We start from the raw sequence: 20,031 nt of genomic DNA, 5'->3' as shown, positions 1-20,031 counted from the left end.
ACAGTTGCTTACTAAATGTATGTTGAATGGTGAACACGATCCATGAAGTGTGTTGATGCCTGCCTGTGTATTAGTAACATGCACCCTTATCTGAGGTGGTGTTCGATTTGACTCATAGCTGAGACTTTTGAGAAATACGAAAATGGATATGGTAAGGGGCTTTGCTTGCCGCTTCTAACCTACTGTGTTTGTCTTGCCAGGTTATGATGTTTCCGGGCCTGTTGCAATCGGGCTCACCCACTGGAAAAACCCATACGCACAAGGCAGACCCACCCTCCCATCAGATCTGCCTCTCTTCGTCTCCAAAGATGCGGGCATCCCTGTGTACCACCGATCCCTCAGCCGCAAGACTGAGCCGGCTGCACCTTTGTCTTGCCCAGCGTCACTGTCCATCACTCCAGTGCCTTCTTATAGCAGCAGCAGCCAGGAAACCCTCAGTCAAGACACGACAGGTAATGGTGTTGGCTCCCTGTTGGAGATTCAGGACTCAGTGTATTTAAGGGTTCCTTCATGCCTTTACCTGCTGAACAAATTGCATTTGCGTTTCTGCTTGTATGATGCTGTGGACCCCAATAATTCCCCTGTGTTCACTGGCCTTTCATGGCTTGGCTGGACCTTGAAAGAAAGTTAGATGTGTTTAGAAATATTTGATCTAAGTGTTAGTTCTGTTTGGTAAAAAGTCATCAGGAAATCAACTCTGAATCAGAATTCCCAGTTTTGTCATATGAATTTTTGTTTGTTTAATTTCTTTAATCCTCTGTTTAGGGACAAGGCATCTTTCTTGGGCTAAACTCTTGTATTCAGAAAAGTTATCAGTAAGTCATTTTTGAGTCCCTTAGTTACCACCAATTCATGTTGCTCCACCAAACGGATCTATGTCAGGGGTCTGCCGACTGCTGCCAATGGGCCAAATCTGAGCCGCCCACCTGTTTTTGTGCAGCTCAAGAACTGGGAATGGTTTTTGCTTTTTAAAAAATGATTGGTGTCATCATTCATTCATTACGTCTAATTTCGTCTTAGTCATAGCTGCTATAACAATGCCCAGACCAGGTGGTTTATAAAGAACAGAAATTCATTTCTCACAGTTGTGGAGGCTAGAGGTTTGAGATCAGGGTGCCAGCATGGTCAGGTGAGGGCCCTTTGTCAGGTCTCAGATTTCTTACAGTATCCTCATATGGTGGAAGGGGCAAGGAACTTCTGGGGGGTCTCTTTTATGAGAATGCTAATCTCATTCTCGATGGTTCCACTGTCATGACCTAAACATCTCTCAAAGGCCCCATCTCCTAACACCATCACTTCAGGTATTAGGATCTCAATGTATGAATTTGGGGGTGGGGGGGACAAACATTCAGACCATACAGTCGGAAAAAAATTAAAAGAATGATAATATTTTGAGACGTGAAAGTTATATGAAATTCAAATTTCATTGTTCATATATAAAGTTTTATTGGGACATAACCACACTCATTCATTTAGGTATTGTCTCTGGCTGCTTTCCTGTGACAATGGCAGAATTGAGTAATTGTGACAGAGATTGTATGGCCTGCAAAACCTAAAATATTTACGATCTGGCCCTTTGCAAAAAATGTTTGCCAACCGCTGATCTATGTGATCTTTGGGAGTCATGACTGAAACAGTCAGGGCAAGAAATATGCTCACAACATATTGCCTTAAAATTTATCACTTATATTTCACTTTAAATGAGTTACAGAAAGCTTTATGCAGGGATAACCAGTTAATTGTTTTTATTTCTGAAGTCTAAGTTGGAACTCTAAATTACGAAAAAAAATCTATCCTGCCACATTTTTCTTCTATAGATATAGCACTTAGGAGTAATGGCTTAGTTGGACAAATCCAATGTGTAATTCCTCTTCTGGAAATAAATCTTTTGAAGTTGACACTTACCATTCCCAGTGACACTGAACAATTCACAGATGCTGCCACCTAGAGGTGAGGTGCTCATGTTGCAGAAGTTCCAGATTATCAAAAGCAATCTCAAGCAGTACTAAATGTGAAGGATCACCATTGAATTTGTTAAAAATGAAGATTCCTGGACTCCTCCAGGGATGCTGTGTCCATGGCACAAAGCAAGCTTCAGCAGTCTGTATTCTGCAGGCTGCCCTCTCCTGAGATTCTGGTTTCTGAGGTTCATCTACATACCCTGGGAAACCCCTCCAAAGTGTCTTTGGTTAAGTGGCTAGATGGTATTACCCACCATTGAGCCTTGAGGGACATTTGCATACCGTTAGCTCTGCCATGGCAAAAATGAACTATCTAATTGTCCTGATTGAGGATCAACTTGAGAGTAGAAAAATCACGATCTGGGTTGTTGAACTTTGAAATTTCCTGGGTTTTGATGTTATCATGAATGAAAATCGACTCTGCTTGCTTTAAAAGTTTAATAAAATCTGAAGTTAAGAAATGAAGTGCTGCCTTTGGCCAGGGTAGCTGCAGGGTTCTGGCATTTCTTGGCAAAGAGGAGTGTGAAATGGCAGCTGCCAGGTTAACATTTTATCACGTTTCTCTGTGAGTTGACTTTTTTTCTTTCCATAGAGCACCATACTCAGAAGCAATCCAATTTCTAGAGGAGGTTTCTATTTTTAACTTGCAGATCTTGAAAAACAAATTAAAAGCACATAGTTTTCTTCATTCCTGGGAACTTTCCGTTAGCAAAAAAATACTGGATTTTTTCCAAGCAACTGTTTATTATTATTTTTATTTGTATACTTACAAAGTTAACCTCAACATTTAAAGATATATTAAACAAGCATGTATTTTATTATAGAAAATTGAACATGCTGGCATAGCCTCTGTAAGTCTCAATTATGATTATGTATAGGCTATTTATTATATTTATTTGGTTTCTTACAGCAATTTATTGATTTTAATATGTCCATTTTCTATGTGAAAGCATCTAGTTTACTTTCTTCTTCCTTCCTGTTTTTTCTTTTTTTAAAGTAAGGTTAATGTCATTATTTGTTTATATTTTAGTTTTTGCTTCTCTTGCTAGTTTGAAGAAACCTCTGGGGTGAGATAAGTCAGTTCCACTACTCCAGAATTTCCTAAGGATTCCAGATTTTGCCAGACATCCCTTCACATTTCTAAGCCATCTTTCTTCTGCACACACTGCAGGTCTAATGGGAGGAGCTGACAAGCTTTAGTCACAAAATCTCTCTACACTTATTTATTGATTGTTGGGATTTTCTTATGTTTAAGAATTTCTCCAAGCATATTTAAAAATAATGTTTCCACTTTATAAACCCCACCACTCTACAATTCTAGAAGCAATTAAAAAGACAGAGAAGGCCGAGAGCTTCTGGGATTGTTATTTTATTGAGCTGTTTTTACTCTTGCCACTGCCCTATGCCACTGCATGACTAACTTGTACAATAGATTCTCTTGATTTGACTTTACTTAACCCTACTTGCCACCTTGCACAGTGAACAACCTGTGAAACTCTGCATGGTGGCCCTGGACATGGCACTCCTTCCTCATGGTGGAGAATATTTTAATCAGTAAATCAATTGTGCAGGTTAAGTTGCAAAAACAGTCTCCATTGTCCGGCTGGCTCTATCCATTCATCCTTTCCAGCCATCCATCCCTCTAATACATATTAAGTTCCCACTCTGTGCCATGTACTGTGATAAGTCCTTGGAATAGAAAGTTGAGTAAGGCATCACCCCTAAGGAGCTCAGAGTCTAGAGGAGGAGACATACAAGTAAATCAAGTATTTTAATTCAGTGTAATAAGTGCTAAGATAGAAGATTTCACATTAGGTGATCACATACATATTTTGTTATTGAATTATTTCATTAACATACTATTAAAATACAAATAAAGTATTAAAATATGCTGTTATAAAAATGTAACATTAAAATATAGTCATAAAAATATATTGAGTACAAAAGATGTTACTGAATTATTTCATCAATTAAAAGAAGATAAATTTGAGAGAACCACAGGAGGAAAGTCTGGAAACTGGCTCTGTCTCAGATATTCTGTGTACGTTTGAGACCCAGTTTTTGATGATCAAGCTTCGCAACTTGCTTCACTACCCGCACATGACTCACATTTTTGGTCACTCTCTGCCACCAGCTGATTCTCGGTCACTTTCTCCCGTTGTGTTCAGTGCCCAGCTGCATGCTGATGACTCTAAAAGTGCTATTGCCCTGTCTGATTTCCCTGCCAAGCTTTAAAGATGGATTTATACCTGCCTTCCAGAACTCTCAGTCTGGATATATCCCAGACATCTTAAAACTATGTGCTGCACAAGGAACTTTCTTCTGGTAGCTCTCAGAGTTGAATTTCCTACTCTCTTTAATGGTGTCACAGTCTGTCCGGACTCCGAAGCCAAAAAGTCAGTGTCCTCATGCTCAACTCTCTGCTGGCCGTCAGCCGCCGCAGCCAGCTGGGTCACACGTGCATTATGTTTACCTTAGAAATATCTCTAATTAAGAGCATTATCATCAACCCTACGAACACTATCTCAGCTCAGACTCATTCATCTCTGCCTGGACTAGTGTAGTCTTCTTATAACCAGCTTCCCTACGTCTTAATTCTTCCGTGTCCACAGGGGTCACTTTTCCAAATTCATCTCTCTGTCTTTCTCTCTTGCTCTCTTCCTCCCTTCCTCTATTACTGCCCTCTCCTATCACCTGTGAAAACCTCTGTTATTTCCCCCATTGCCAACAGAATAAAGTCTAAACACTTCATATATGGTACTTGAGGGCCTTCCTAACTAGCTTATCTGACCCCCTAACATCTATCACTACTTTCTTCAGATGCATCCAGCCGTGGTTACCTGTAATTCTTTACTGATCCTCAAAGATTCATGATTTTGCACATGCTGTGCCATCTGCATGGATACCCTTCCTTACACTCTTTTCCTAGAAATTTTTTTTCTTCAAACCTACCTAAGAGGTGACCTTCTCTGTGTATTCTTTTCCTTTTCTCCTCAGCATATTTAATCATTTTTTTCTCTTTCCACTGGCAATTGCTGTTGACATCTTGAATTCTGCTCTTGTTAGATTGTGAAATAGTTTTCTTTTCATGTGCGGCTGGCCTTTTAGATATAAAGTTCTTGAGTTGAGAATTAGTGTCTTAATCATGTATTTGTTTGGTCAGTGTAGAGCCTGGCATATAGGAAGTATATTTTCTATGACCATTTCAACTGCAGATTAGACACAGTTGAAGAGAGAATTAGGCCTGGAAGATAGAGCTGTAGGAATTACCCCAAAAGCAAAATAGAGAGATAGGAGGTAGAAAAACAAGAAGGAGAAAGTTGAAATATAGAAGACAGAATGAGAAAGTCTAACATACAATTAATAGAAATCCTGTTCTAGATTAAGAGACTAGAAAGAATGGAGAGACATAGAATATTAAAAAAAGACAATGAGAATTTCCCAGAATTGATGAGAGACACAAATATTTAGGTTCCAGAAACACAATGAGTACCAAGCAGAATAAGTAAAACTAAACATATTATAGACATATTATGGTGAGTCAACAAAACACCAAGATAAAAATATTAGAATACTGAGGGGGAAAAAACAGATTTCTTGCAAATGAGAAACAAACTGAGGATAGACTTTCCAATAATAATGATAAAGGCCAGAGGATAGTGGATTGGTATCTTAAAAGTGCTGAAGGAAATAGTCCATTCAGCTAATTCAGAATTCTGAATCCAGCTAAATGATTATTGGAGAGGAAGGTCAGTATAAGAACATTTTTGGAATAAGATTGGGAAAGTATAATCAATGCACACCTAGTTAAAGAATGACTGAAAAGCCTATTTTAGAAAAGAAGGAAATTGAACCTAGAAGAAAGGACTAAGATGAAAGAAATAATGAGGGGAAATATATATATTTTTTAATTAAAAAAGATCCCTCTAGAAGAATGGTTTTCAACCAAAAATGATTTTGTTTCATGGGGGACATTTGGCAACATCAGGAGATATTTTTGGTTGACACAAGTGGGCAGGAGGTATTACAGGGTTTGAGGCCGGAAATGCTGTTAAACATTCTGCAATGCACGCGACATGGTCCCTAACTCATTGTTCCATGTTCATCATTAATTCTTAATGCTACTTCCTCCCTTTGAGTTTCTCTTTCTGTGTGTTATACCTTGTCGTTGCAATGGGCCCTGCCTTTGTGGCATTTCCAGGGCTCTGTTCTTGCTGCTCTATCTGGGGCTGTTCTTTTTTTTAAAGATTATTTATTTATTTATTATGAGAGAGAGAGACTGAGAGAACGAGTGGGAGGAGGGGCAGAGGGAGAAGCAGACTCCCTGCAGAGCAGGCAGCCCGACGCGGGACTTGATCCCAGGACCCTGGGATCATGACCTGAGCCAAAGGCAGATGCTTAACCGACTGAGCCACCCAGGTGCCCCGGGGCTGTTCTTGATAAAGTATGCCTTTGGCACTTTTGATTTTCCTTTTTCCGTATTTCTTCCTGTCCTTTAATTCTTCCTAAATTTCATGCTGCACCTAGGCCTTTTCTCTTCTTGTTCACTTCTATTAGTTTCTCAACCTTGGTATTACTGACATTTTGAGCAGAGTAATTCTTTGCTGTGGGGGCTGTCCTGTGCACTGTAGATGTTTAGCAGCATCTCTGGCCTCTACCCAACTGGATGCTAGATGTGACAACCAAAAGTTATCTCCAAACATTGCCAAATGTCCCTGGGTGGGGGGTGCAAAATTGTCCCCAGTTAAGAACCACTAATTTACACCAATTAAATCTGGTCCTGTTTTTTTTAATTCTGCTTAGTGGGAGTAATCTGGTTAACCTAATTGTTGAGAATGTGTTTGTGGGTTGTAATGAATTTTATCTTATATTTAACAAGAGCCTTTTGCAAACTGTATCCTAGTCAAAAGCATGGAGGGAATTTCTTTCCAAAGAGGGAGATTTTCCCCCAAGTTTAAGGATTTAAGGTGTCACCTTTTTTTTTTAAGATTTATTTATTAAGAGAGGGAGAACACGAGCTGGGGGAGGGGCAGAGGGAGAGGAAGAGAGAGAATCTCAAGCAGAGTCCATGCTGAGCACAGAGCCTGTCACGGGGCTTGATCCCACAACCCTGAGATTGTGACCTCAGCTGAAACCAAGAGTTGGACGCTTAACTGACTGAGCGGCTCCTCATTTGTGAAAGGGAAGGAAGATGTGAAATGACTATTCTATGTTTCAGATTGGTAATCATTTCCCAAGTGTCTAGCTTTTACCTGTGTTCCTACAATCTAAGCACAGCACTGTGTCTTGCCATGGGATCAAGATGTTCCCTTACCTTTCCTAGTGACCTCATATAAGCTTACCAGTGCTTCTGTATGTGTGAACTCAGGAAACTTAAGATACGCCAGACTATGGTGATGCCATGAATTTGTCTGAGATATAGAGTACTTTAGAAGAGGTATCTATTTAATAGCATGAATTTAACTTCTTTCAACAAATTGTGACCAGATACATTCAGAAGTGATGCTGAAAGAAACAGGGGAGTTTTAAATTTCAGAGGTAGGGAGCCACAAAAAGTGACCCTGCAACTTGAGCTCCTGATGTGACCACGAGAGTAATCTGACCCAGCTGGGAGCTCAGTGGTCTCCCTTTTAGAGATGCCCAGAGATGCTTACTGACCTGCCCCGGCTTGTGCACTATGTGCCCAGTCAGGCTGAAGCCAAGAGTTCTGCTTGAGTGTCAGCCCAGCTCAATTCATGGTATAGAGTAATGCAAGGACAGCTGTAAAAACAGGACAATATAAATTAGATATCGTTTCTAAGCCATTATATTTTAAAAAGGTGAAAGAGGTCAAAAGGTAGAAAGGAAAGAAATGAAAGAAAGATGGAAAGACAGAAGAAAAGAAAGAAGGAAAGAAAGGATTTCTTATACACAGCATAGGGTTGGGTCTTGTGTTTTTATCCACTCTGACAATTTGTCCTTTAAGTGATGTATTAGACATTTAAAATGATTGCTGATACTGTTGGATTAATATCCACCATGTTTGTAGCTGATTTCTATTCATTGCATTTGTTCAGTTTCTTTTTTTGTCTTTTTCTGCCTTCTCTGGTTTTAATTTAATATTTTATATGAATCATAATGGAATGGGGGCCTACCTATTTCTCTTTCTGCCTTCAAAATTTTTCCTTTTGTCAAAATGTCCCTGAAAGAGTGTTTCAATTTTTAAAAAATATTTTATTTATTTATTTATTTATTTACTTACTTACTTACTTATTTTTACAGAGCATGTGTGCACATGGTGGGAGGGATAGGGGAAGAGGGAAAAAGAATCTTAAACAGACTCAGTGCTGAGCCTGACTAGGGGCTCGATCTCATGACCCTGAGATCATGAGCTGAACTGAAACCAAGAGTCAGATGCTTAACTGACTGAGCCACCCAGGTGCCCCAGGAGTATTTCAATTTTAACTTTACAGAAAAAATTTACTGGTAAGGTTTATGTGAAATATGGGTCTGATGATTAACCTACTTAAGTTAGGTAATTGTAACAAGTAAAACCACTTGTCCTGGCTTTTTGGAAGGTGATTTGTGGTTTTCTAGAATACTGACAGGGTAGAAGATATGACAGTAGAAGGGCAGGTGTTTGAGGAGAGGTTGTTTAGATAAGGGACTGGTGTTTGAGGCAGTGGGTCAGTGTACCAAGGCTGATTCCACAGCAGTTGGGAGTCGCTGTATCCTTCTATTCAAGGTTGAGCACTGAACTCATTGTCCATAGTGATGCTGTTGCATGTGCTTGTTGGGTTCTCTCAGGCTATTACTCTGATATTTCCGATTTTTTTTTTTTTTGGCTTTCAGTGAATTAATTGACATTTGTGATCAGGTCCAGAATCTTAACCACCATTTATATGCCACTTTTCTGAGAAAAACTCACGTTAGTTGGGGACTACCTGCACTTTAGGACTAAGAGGATCATTGGAAATATTCATTTGACAAGACAATTGGCTAAGAGAAATAAATCACTGAGCTTCCTTCAAGTTTCCTAATTTCCCTTTGTTCTTTTAAATTTGGCTGTATTGTTCTTTTCAGAAATCAAGTTTCTGATTCTAGCACAATCCTGTTAATTCCTTCTCTCCGTGTGGTAGTTTTAGAAGATTGAAGACATCAGTGAATCAAGAAATTATTAATGGCACATGAGGACAAAGTCAATTAAATGATGCAGCTATGAAGTTACTTGAGGATTTCTGACATAAGAAATTGAAAAGCTTGACTTAAAGCTGTATTAAATCTGATTTGCAAAGAATAATATACTTTAGAATCAAAGGCATTCAGATACTCCAATAAAGTCATCCATTCATCTAGTCATCTAAACTCTTGCTACTCCAAGTGTTGTCCTCAAGAGATAAGAGGGCCTGATTGAAATAGTTCCAAAGGTGTGGATATGATGGGCATTTTAGAGATAGCTTCAGTTGGACTTGTGATTAATAGATGTGGTATGTGAGTGAGTGGTGATCCCAAGTATTTCCATAAAGTTAAAATATGATACTGAAGCTTTGAAGCTTAGACCAGTGGCTCTCAAACTTTAATGTGAATAAAAATCACCTGGAGATCTGTTAAACTGCAGATCCTCTTTTAGTAGGGGTGTGTGTGTGTGGGGGGGTGAGATTCTGCATTTCTAACATGCTCCCATGTGATGGTTGTGGAGCTTGGAATTTAGTATGAGATGCAGATAATAATATTATACCAAAGAATGTATGGCTACCAACAGGCAGGTGCTGTGAAAGGAATCTTCTTAAAGATCCTTGGTAGTATTGTTTTGATCAAAACATGTGTCTGAGTTCCCAAAACAGCACTCCATAAAGACATTTGCTTTACCACCAGTTGTAAGTGGGAGGTCGCTTGTAATGGGAACATTATTGACCTGTGAGGTATAAATGTTCTCACTTTTTCATATGCATTGTTTAGATACTAAAAACCAAACCCCAAACCCAACAACCTTGGTTTGGGTTCTCTGGGAAATCGATTCTGAATGAGAGATGTACATGTAAGAAGTTTATTGGGATCAAGGAATATGTGTGTGTAGGGGGGATGGAAGGGTGGAGGATTAGGCAGAGAGTGGATCTGGACTGCAATGATGCACAAAGGCCTCAGCCCATCACAAAAGGAGATCTGGAGCTGGGAATGACCCTTCAAAATTGTTCCACCACGGGGCTTTTGGACCCACCCATCATTGCCTGAATGCAACCTGTTACAGGGAAGGGGGTGATCTTGAGAAATTTTCCTTGAAAGCAAGGCCCAGAGAGAGGCTCAGCTGAGAGCCATAGAGCGCCAACACCAGCAGCAGCTGGGGGAGTAAGATGGGGCAGGCTGGCATCCACCACATTGGCTGGTCGAAATGAAGAGGATATAAATGGGAAGGCGAGGTGGAGGAACTGAGGTGCTCTCAAGCCTCCGGTGAGGTAAGTCTCCGCAGACCTTGGCTGAATGGGGAGGAGATGACTGGCTGCTTGTTTGTTAGAGTGCCAAGTTAAAGTAGGTTGGGATTTTTGAGATGTAGTTCATCAGAGTTCAGCAGGTTTGTTGGGTACCAGCTGATTTGTAAATAATTTGGAAAGGCAAAACCAGGTGGAGGATCAGGGCTTAGTTCTGTGGAAAAAGAGGTCCAGCATCTGGGCAGATTTTCTGAGCACCTGGATTCAGGTTCAGTTTATTGTTTTCTCCAGCAAAGAGACAGCTAAAGGGTTGAGTAACCCCCTTCTGATCACTGTTCACCTTGTTATGAGCTTGCATGGTTGGAAATTTGTCTTTTTCAGGAAAATAAGGATACAACTGACTTAGGGTTCTAATGGAGAATGGGAGAGTTGGCTGTAGTTTTCTCTTCTGAGGTAGTGTGATTCATATTTATTAATTAGCTGTTCCATCAAGTGCCTCCTATGTGCCAAGCGCTGCATCAGGTGCTGGGGATACTGTGGTGAACCCGGACAAGTCCTCTTTCTTTATGGAATGAGGATGATGCAGGCTAGTGGATGCAACAGCTATTAAGTCATCGCACAAATAAAATTTGGCCAGCTCGATGAAAAACAAAGACACTATTAGGGATTTCTCGCGGGCGGTGCTGGCGGGGTGCAGCGCAGCCGCTGGCCCAGGTTCGGGCCAGGACCCGCAGCGGCGGAGGACGCGGGCGGCGCCTGGGGCTCCCGGGACTCGGTGGTGGCTGCGGCGGGCTGGCGGACGGCGGAGCGTGCCCGGGGAGCGGAGGCGGGCGGCGGGGGCGGCGGGGGCGGCGCCTGGGCTCCGTGGTGGAGGCGGCAGCGGCGGGCGGGCTGACGGTCGAGCCCTGCGGGGCGAGCGTAGGTGGAGCGGCGGCCGCAGCCGGAGCCCCACCGCCGCGCAGACCGCAGGGCCGCCCGGGGCGAGCCCGGCCACCTGGCGGCGCAGTTGGATCCCAGCTCCCGCCCCGGTGCATAGCCTGCTCGCCCCAAGCAAACTAAAAGGAAACCCTACTAGGGACTCTAACAAGAGGGGGTTTATTTTAGATTTTGGAAACGGGGTGCAATCTCTGAGTGTGGCAGCAGGTTGAGAGCGATCTCAAAGATGCTTTGAAGCTGGTGAAGGTTATGGTGAGAATGTGGAGACCAAAGACCTGGCTTCTCGCCCATGCTGCGTCACGTGTTCTGTTACCTTAGCACCAAGGGCTTGACCTCTTTGAGCCTTGATTTCTTCATCTGTGAAACGGAGCTGTTATGAGACTCAAATGAGGTACAGTAGACAAAAGTGTTTTTAAAATTCTAAAATGCGAGCGAAAGCTGCTATTAATTACTGAGGCTCACTGATTCCTTCTCTTACCTGTCTCATTTCTCCTGGGTTGGGCTTGGATGCCCAGTTTGGTGGGCTGTAGAATGCTATTCAGCTGCCTTCTCTCAGCTTGTGGCTTTCAAGTTTGGGTTTTTTCTTTCTTTCTTTTTTTTTTTTTTTTGACTCAAAGTGTGAAATACTTTTGTATTGTGATCTTCTCCTCCCCTCATTTCCCCTGAAAAAAGTTTCAGAAAATATTTAGCCTTATTATTTGTCATGGATTCTGGTATTTTTCATTCCATTCTTCCCCCCCCCCCAAAAGTACTCATTAAGATCTATTAAATTGATGTCATTCATATTAATGAATTGCCACTTTTAAGTTGAAAAACAGTACTTTGAATCCTTCTGAAACCATATGGGGGTCATAGGAACAATTTTTTCTGGGGGTATATGCCAGGTCTATTGTACAAGGAAATTACTTGAAGACTTTGTTAATGTTCCTTAAATCCTCCCTGATACCTGGGAAAATGGGACTGTCTCGAAGCTGGATCCCACACAGGGGCTCTGTGTTCCCTGAAGTTTCCACAGTGTTGAGTCAACAAAGAACTGTGGCAAAGAATCCTGTTTCAGTTGATCTTTACTGCAGGAATACTGTGTATCAAGCAACTACAAAACCTCAGTGGCCTACAACACTAAGCATTTACTTGTGCATCTGGGGTTAGATGGTTCTGTTGATCTGGGGGGGGGGGGGCTCATTCAGTGTCTTGGCTGGCTATTGGCTGATCTAGGCTGACCTCAGCTGGAGCAATTGGATGATTCTGCTCTGTTCCATAAGTCTTTCATCCTCCAGTAGGTTAGCCCTGGCATGATGTCATGAAAGAGAAAGCTTTGCAAGCTTCTGCTGGCAACATACTTGCTCATATCCCATTGACCAATCCATGCTAAATGGCTGAGCCCAGAGTTAAGGATGGGGCAGAATATCTCTCAGTGGGAGGCACTGTAAAGTTACATGGCAGAAGAATGTGGAATTAGGGAAGGATAAAGAATTAGAGCCAATGACACCATTTATCACAACTTATCTCACACACATTGCTTCCTTGATTCAAAGGAGGCCCTTTTCTCAGGTAGGTTTCAGATCTGAGTCCTTGGGACTGGGCTAATGATATTTGCCCAAAATAGATGCCATGCTGTCCTCCTCATACCCTGGTTGTATTGTCTTCCTTTTATGTGAACTTCCTTGTAGAAGCACCTCCTTTCCAGTGCAGACAGTCTTAGGAAAGTAGATGCTTGACGATTGCATGATCTGCCAACATGAGATGTGCCTGGGGCTGCCAGGGTCCTAGCTCTGGGCATAATGTAGATTAAGCCACAACCCACACCACTGTTTTTACTTATTTTCCCCAGTTCTTCCTAGGAAGATACTTATGCCATTGTATTTTGAGTTAATTTATGAAGTTAGATATCTAAATGAGCGATCCCAATGAGCCTAATAAGGCTACCAATAGTCTGTTTCAAAATACGGTCTTTTGTCCCATTTTTTTTTTTTTTTTTTTTACCCTGGGACTTTGTTCTGAATTTCTAGCTGTCTGCTGGACATCCTTACCTTCATATTTCCATGAACACCTGTCTAAACCATTTCAGTGTTGCTTGTTTCAACAAAATTCATCACTATCCATCCTGTTTCTCAGAGTAAGAAGTCCTCATTAACCCCTCATGTACAGTCGTGATCTGTCAGTTCTCTTATGAACAATGTCATGCATCATTATTCAGCCAGACATGACATTTTTCTTTGATTACTTATGGAGCAGGGTCCCTGTTAAGCACTGGGGATGAGCGAACTCTAACATAGAGCTGTGAATAAAATTTCTTCCATCCTTTCCCATATTTAGTTGTTCATCAATTTCTTGCTCAATCTGCCTCAGAAATCTACCCTCTTCTCTTCATTCTCGTGGTCACTTCCCCTGGTGTGGATTAAAACTTTTTACTCTTGACTGGGGCAGTAGCCTCCTGGATGGCCTCTTGGACTTCACTCTCTTACCAGTCTCTTCTGTCCTTCTCCAGCCACTGGCTATCATTGGCTAAAACATTGATCCCAACATGCCATTCCTTGGCTTGAAAACCATCAGTGGGTTTGGTACTTCTACAATAACTGGGACACTGAATTATCATATGACCCAGGAATTCTACTTCTAGGTACATACCCCAAAGAATTGAAAACAGGTGTTCAAACAAATTGGTACACCAATGTTCCTAGTGGTACTACTCATAATAGCCAAAGGGTATAAACAATCTAAATGTCCATTTGCTGATGAATAGATAAACAATATATGGTATACTCATGCCATGGAATATTATTCAGCTGCAGAAAAGAATTAAGTACTAATAGATGCTACAGTGTAGATGAACCTTGAAAACATTGTGCTAAATGAAAGAAGCTGGACACAAGAGGCCATATATCTTATGATTCCATGTATATGAAATAACCAGAATAGGCAAATTATAGGGACAGAAAGCAGATTAGTGATGCCAGGGGCTGGAGGAAGGGGAAAATGAGGAGTGCTTGCTTAATGTATATAGGGTTTCCTTTAGGAGTGCTGAAAGTTTGAAAGTTTTGAAAGTTTTCTGGAACTGGATAGTGGTATGTTTGCACACATTATGAATATACTAAATGTTTCTAAGGATAAATTTTAGGTGTTACACAAATTAAAAAATGCAAACTCTCGGTGGTCAGGGACCACCGATAATGAGTCCAAATGTCCTGGTATGGAGTTTAAGACTCTCATGCTTTTGCCTGGGCTATCGTCTTAGCTTTGTTGCCCTCAAAGATCCTACATTCTGGCCCTGCTGGTGTACTGTAATGTCTTCCTGCCTTTACTTATGCTGAACTCATACTAGTGCCCTGTTCTTCCTTCTCTTCTCCCTGATAAAATTTAAGATCTGGATCAAATGCCATCTCTCTGTGAGGGCTACTCCATGCTCCTTCCTCTGTGTTCCCATAGCACCTTATTCAGACAACCACAGTGAGTCCTAGTTGAGTGTGTATCATCACCCTGCCAGATGGTAAGCGCCAGGCAGGCAGGGAAAATGTCTGATTTGAATTTGGATCCCTATGGTCTTGGACAATAAGTGATACATAATTGTTGATCAGTATTTGTTGAATTAAAGACTTGGTTATTAAAGTCTTGGTTCTGTCCTTAAACTAAGGCTGTATCCCTAATCCTTGAAACTCTTTGCAATAATCATTGTACTTGGGTTACATTCATCCTTGATTATCTTCATCTAATTACCATTAATTGACTTAACCTTAAATTTCTTCCCAGTTTACTAGCTCCTGCTCAACACAATGATTTGTTTTCTTGGTGCTTTGAGTACTCACTTTGCTTTTGCCTGCTCTCAAACTTGCTGATATTGCAGCTGATGTTCTCACTTACCTTCCCCATGCAGAGAAGTCCTTTGATACCTTAACATTGAACCATTTTCTCTGTTCTAGGAAAAGTGTGACAGAGGGCAAATCTTTTACTATTTTAATCTTATACTCTTTTATCAGAGCATCATTTGGTCTTAGAATAGCATAGTGTGCAAAGAGGGTCTGAGTGGTAAAGCATGAAAAGGATAGTTTTCCCCACTTAATCCCAAGTCAGGGCTTCAAGTGTTATTAGTATTACTGTTACCATTTTATGAAGCATTAGATACCATTTCCTTGCTAAATAAAATGCAACCAGGAAGATTTAAAAGTTCCATCTAAGTGATTTTGGATATTGTACATTATCCGTCTGTACATACATTTTACTCCCAGTTTTATCGAGATTTAATTGATGTCTGACATTATATTAATTTAAGCCGTACAACATAAGGATTTGATACATGTATTCTGTAGATTGCCTTTTCATTTTGTTGATGGTATTCTTTGGCTGTGTGAAAGCTTTTAATGTGTTGTAGTCCCACTTGTTTTTTTGCTTTTGTTATCTTTGCAAATCCCAAACACCAAAACCGTCATTGTTACGACTGTTAAGGACCTTACCACCCCTCATGTTTTCTTAAAGAAATTTTATGGTTTGTACTGATAGCTTCAAATTACAACACTGCAAAGTCTGCTAAAGCTAATATTTTTGAGTTGAAGATTCAGGATGAAACTGAAGGTGTCACTTTAATTTGTGCACAGAAAATTATTTTATAATGTGGTTTAATGATGGAATAGGGATTGACCAGAAAGCTCAAGAATTAACAAGGGGCAGGAGAACAATTAGGTGATACCTCTTCTCACCTGACCTAACATTTGATTTTTTTTTTTAATCTGTCTTGCATCTTGAGGAAAAAAATTGCTGTATAAATTCAGTTGTACTACTTAGAAATATTCTTATCATTTGACTAAAACACAGAATAGTAGCCAAAAAAATCTGAACTTTCTGTTTGGTCTTATTTGCTCTGAAATTTAAAAATAAAGTAGGGATGATGGTAGTACCTACACTATTGTTTTTGTAAGGATTCAAAAAGTCAGTCAACTTAAAGTTTTTAGGGCCGACACACAATTACTGCTATTTTCATGACCATAAATCTAGTTAGTTACTTAATTCATCTAATACTTTTTGAGTACCTCCTATGCACCTGCCATTGTGTAAAGTATTGAGGATGTAAAAATGAAAATGTAGGGTCCCTGGCCCCTTTGAGGCTTTCAGAAGAGAAAATTATTACGTAAATAGTTATGATTCACTGGAATATACTCTCTCTCTATGGGATATTTCAACTCTTGGGATATGTCTTCCTTAAAGCTCTGTAGCCATGAGTTCTGTTCTGCTTCTCTGTCCATCACTAGACCTTCTCCTACATATGTCCCTTAAAATAACAGTCTCCTCAAAGAGTCTGCCCTTTGCCTCCTCTTACTCCATCTACCCTTCCTGGTCTGTAGCCACTAATCCTATTTCATCTGAGGTTTGTATTCTGTATTTTAGGCTCAGATCTTCCACCTGACCCTTTCTGACATCTTCCCTGACATATCCATATAGATGTCCCACAGCACCCTAACTCAGGTTAACCAAAAACCATCTTTTTGCCTCAAATTCTTTTCTGTCCTATCTGTGTTTTCTATCTTGTTGAATGTACTCAGTTGTCCAAGGCAGAAAATGAGACTAATCCTAGGTTCTTTGCTTTGTCCTGTTCCCCACATTCAGGTAGTAAGCCTTGCTGAGTCTGTCTCCTTATCCCCACTCTCCCTGCCTTGGTTCAACCCTTTTCACCTTTGTCTGGACTATATTTGGTCCCTGGTCTTCCTTGCAGTCTCTCCAATCCATTCTCCACTGGTCTTCCTTGCAGTCTTTCCAATCCATTCTCCACTGGTCTTCCTTGCAGTCTCTCCAGTCCATTCTCCACATGGCTGTTGCCGTAATCTTTCTAAAGTGCAAATCTGGTTATGCCACTCCCTTTGTAACTTTAGTAGTTTCCAGTCATCTAGAGAATAAAGCTAAATCTCTTTAGCCTTTCATGATTAGCCTCTGCCTGCCTCCTTTCCATCTTATCTCTGATACTCCTATATACTCTTCTTTCCCTGGTTTAGTTGCTAAAGTAGGCCTGATTGTGAGAGCCTTCAGTGCTATATGCCAAGAACCTTGACCTTATGTAGGAGGGAGTGATTGAAAACTTTACATTTGAGAAAGGTGAATTTCAGAATTGAGAGAAACCTTTGAAGGCTACTGAGTCTACTCTGGTAATTCCTGATAAGTAGATGTCTCTTCTCTGAACACAGAATTGCCAGCCTGCCTCCTGTTCTTTGTTCTGATTTGTAAATGGGAACGGTACCAGCTTCTATTCAAGCATACTGTGCAGTTGAAAGTTACCATTAAATTCATCAGAGATGACCATCCCCCTGTTTTCTTCCACTCATTTTCCTTTGGGGTTCTTTGAGCACTTTTTCCTTCTCTGTGTTTCTTCATCCATCTAAGATGTTCTTTCTGCCCTTTTACACTGTTTACGTACTTCAAGTAATGTATATGTACTCCCCATTCCCTCAAGGACTGTGGATTTTGGTATAAAGGAAAATAATAACCACCCAAGACATCCCGGATCACGTTATACCTGGGAATTGTCCTAGATGAGGTTTCTTGAATCTGAGGTTGACAGTTGAGGGCCCTGCCTTGGGCCCGCCCTTCTTCAGCCTGGAGTTGATCTGCTCTGAAATACTCTGACCCAGATGCACTGTTTGTGGAAACTCTGGCCCCAGAGTCACCTGCCCTTGTTCCTGGCTCATTCAGGATTAGAGTAAGTTTGACATTGAACCGTACTTGGATGTGAGTTGTTAGTGCAGATGGTGACCCCGGAGTGTAATGCTTGCCACGTGGTCAGTGTCCGAGAGCAGATGGGTGCCTTCTTTGTGCACCAGCTGACACTTGAATCCTCCTCAAAGGCACACCGTATTAGTGGAGGGAATAGGTCTGGAGCCGGCAAGGAAAGGAGGCGGATCCCAACATTCTAATAGTCCTGTCTGGAGAGAGCTGCTGGGTATGTGTCTTCAGGGGCAGGTCTAGAATTTTTTCCTCACAGAAGATAAGTTACTCCTCCAAATTCTGACTCCGTGACAGCTACCACTTACATCCCTTTAAATAGTTCACCATGGGCTTTCACATGCATGATCCTATTTGATGTTCACATTGACCCTGTAAGGTATTATATTAGTTTCCTAGGACCACTAAAACAAATTGCCACAGACTTAGTGGCATCAAGCCACAGAAATTTGTTCTCTCATAATTCTAGAGGCCAGAAGTTTGAAATCAAGCAGGACTATGCTTCCTCTAAGGAGCTCTAGGGAAGAACTTCCTTTTCCTTTTCCAGCTTTTGGTGACTTCCTTTGGTTTGTGACAGTGTAACACCAATCTCTGGCTCCATCTTCACATGGCTTTCTCTGGGTGTGTCTTCCCTTTTCTGTCTCTTAAGGACAAGTGTTAACTGGATTTAGGGCCTATTCTATTTTTTTTTTTAAAGATTTGAGAGAAAGAGTGTGTGAGCAAGGGAAAGGGCAGAGGGAGAGGAAGAGAACCCCTAGGCAGACTCCCCGCTGAGCATGGAGCCTGACCCTGGACTTCATCCCAGGACCCTGAAATTATGACCTGAGCCAAAATGCAGTCAGATGCTCAATCGACTGAGCCACCCAGGCGCCCCTTTAGGGCCCATTGTAATCCAGGATGAGCTCATCTTGAGATTCTTACCTTAATTATATCTGCAAAAACCCTTATTTCAAGTAAGGTCACATTCTGGGGTCCTAGGTGAACGTATGTTTTAGAGAGCACTATTCAACTTACTATAATTAGGTATTAATAATACTCCTTTGAGGGTGTGGAAACTTAAAGAGGATGATTTTGCTCAGAAACCCATTGGAACATGTTAAGTCTTTGGACAAATCTCTTCCTTTCACTAGGTCTTTTTTTTTTTAAGATTTTATTCATTTGACAGAGAAAGAGATGGCAAGAGAGGGAACACAAGCAGGGGGACAGGGAGAAGCAGGCCTCCTGCTGTGCAGGGCGCCTGACACGGGGCTCAATCCTGGGACTCCAGGATCATGACCTGGGCTGAAGGCAGATGCTTAACGACTGAGCCACCCAGGCGCCCCTCACTGTGTCTTCTTAGTTCTCCATCTCTCCAAACATGGACCATCTGTATGCAGTGGGGGTACTGATTTCATTCTGTGTATTTAAGAACCTACTGCATGCCTTGTGAAATGCATATATTCTTGTCAAATTAAGAACAGACTAATTTAAGAGCATTTTAAAATTTGGCTGGGATCAGAATGAGGAGAGAATGAGTTCATAATGGATTCCTCTGTCTTGGCTCAGTTGTTTTTTCTCCCCTAATTCTTCTCTTTTCCACATCTTCAGAGCTATCAGGAGGGGCTGGGAAAAGCCTAGCTGCTAAGGTCTGTGGTCAGTGTGGCTGAGCTGACTCAGTTAGGACATGTGACCCCTTCAATGTGGCTGGGTTTTTGTTTTTTTTCCCCCTGGGCAAAAGGCATTTATACCTCAAACCTAAAGGTTGAAAGGAAATGTAAATATAAGCAATATTTTCTGTTTCTCTATACATTTCTTAGGAGGACCAGATGAAACTGTGATGGAGTTCAAGGTTGTCATGTATCCTTCTTGAGCCTGTTTCCTCAGGGACCACCCCAGCATCCTACTGTTGTTGTTCAGGACCCCTCCCTGGGACAGTTCCCCATGTTCCCAAACTTTTCCCCTTTTTTGCCCCCTTATATATACTTTGTGGTTCCTTGTGCCATTTTCTCAAGGATTTGGGTCTTTTATCTAAACACTTTCTCATGAAA

General features: G+C 41.3%; 1 protein-coding gene across 1 annotated transcript in view; it reads left to right on the top strand.

Moving 5' to 3' along the window:
- Positions 1–214: 214 nt before the first annotated feature.
- The window catches only part of ANO4 (anoctamin 4), a 396,544-nt gene continuing 376,727 nt past the window's right edge, over positions 215–20,031 (top strand). The window contains exon 1 of the mRNA XM_045872759.3: positions 215–452. The gene's annotated coding sequence lies outside the window, so the exon portion shown is untranslated. The remainder of the gene's footprint in view (positions 453–20,031) is intronic.

The sequence above is a fragment of the Mirounga angustirostris genome, unplaced genomic scaffold (genome assembly GCF_029215605.1).
Source record: "Mirounga angustirostris isolate CCGP_5_RB_7025 unplaced genomic scaffold, mMirAng1.0.hap1 SCAF_5, whole genome shotgun sequence".
Lineage (NCBI taxonomy): Eukaryota > Metazoa > Chordata > Mammalia > Carnivora > Phocidae > Mirounga > Mirounga angustirostris.
This window is presented reverse-complemented; position numbering and strand designations above follow the sequence as displayed.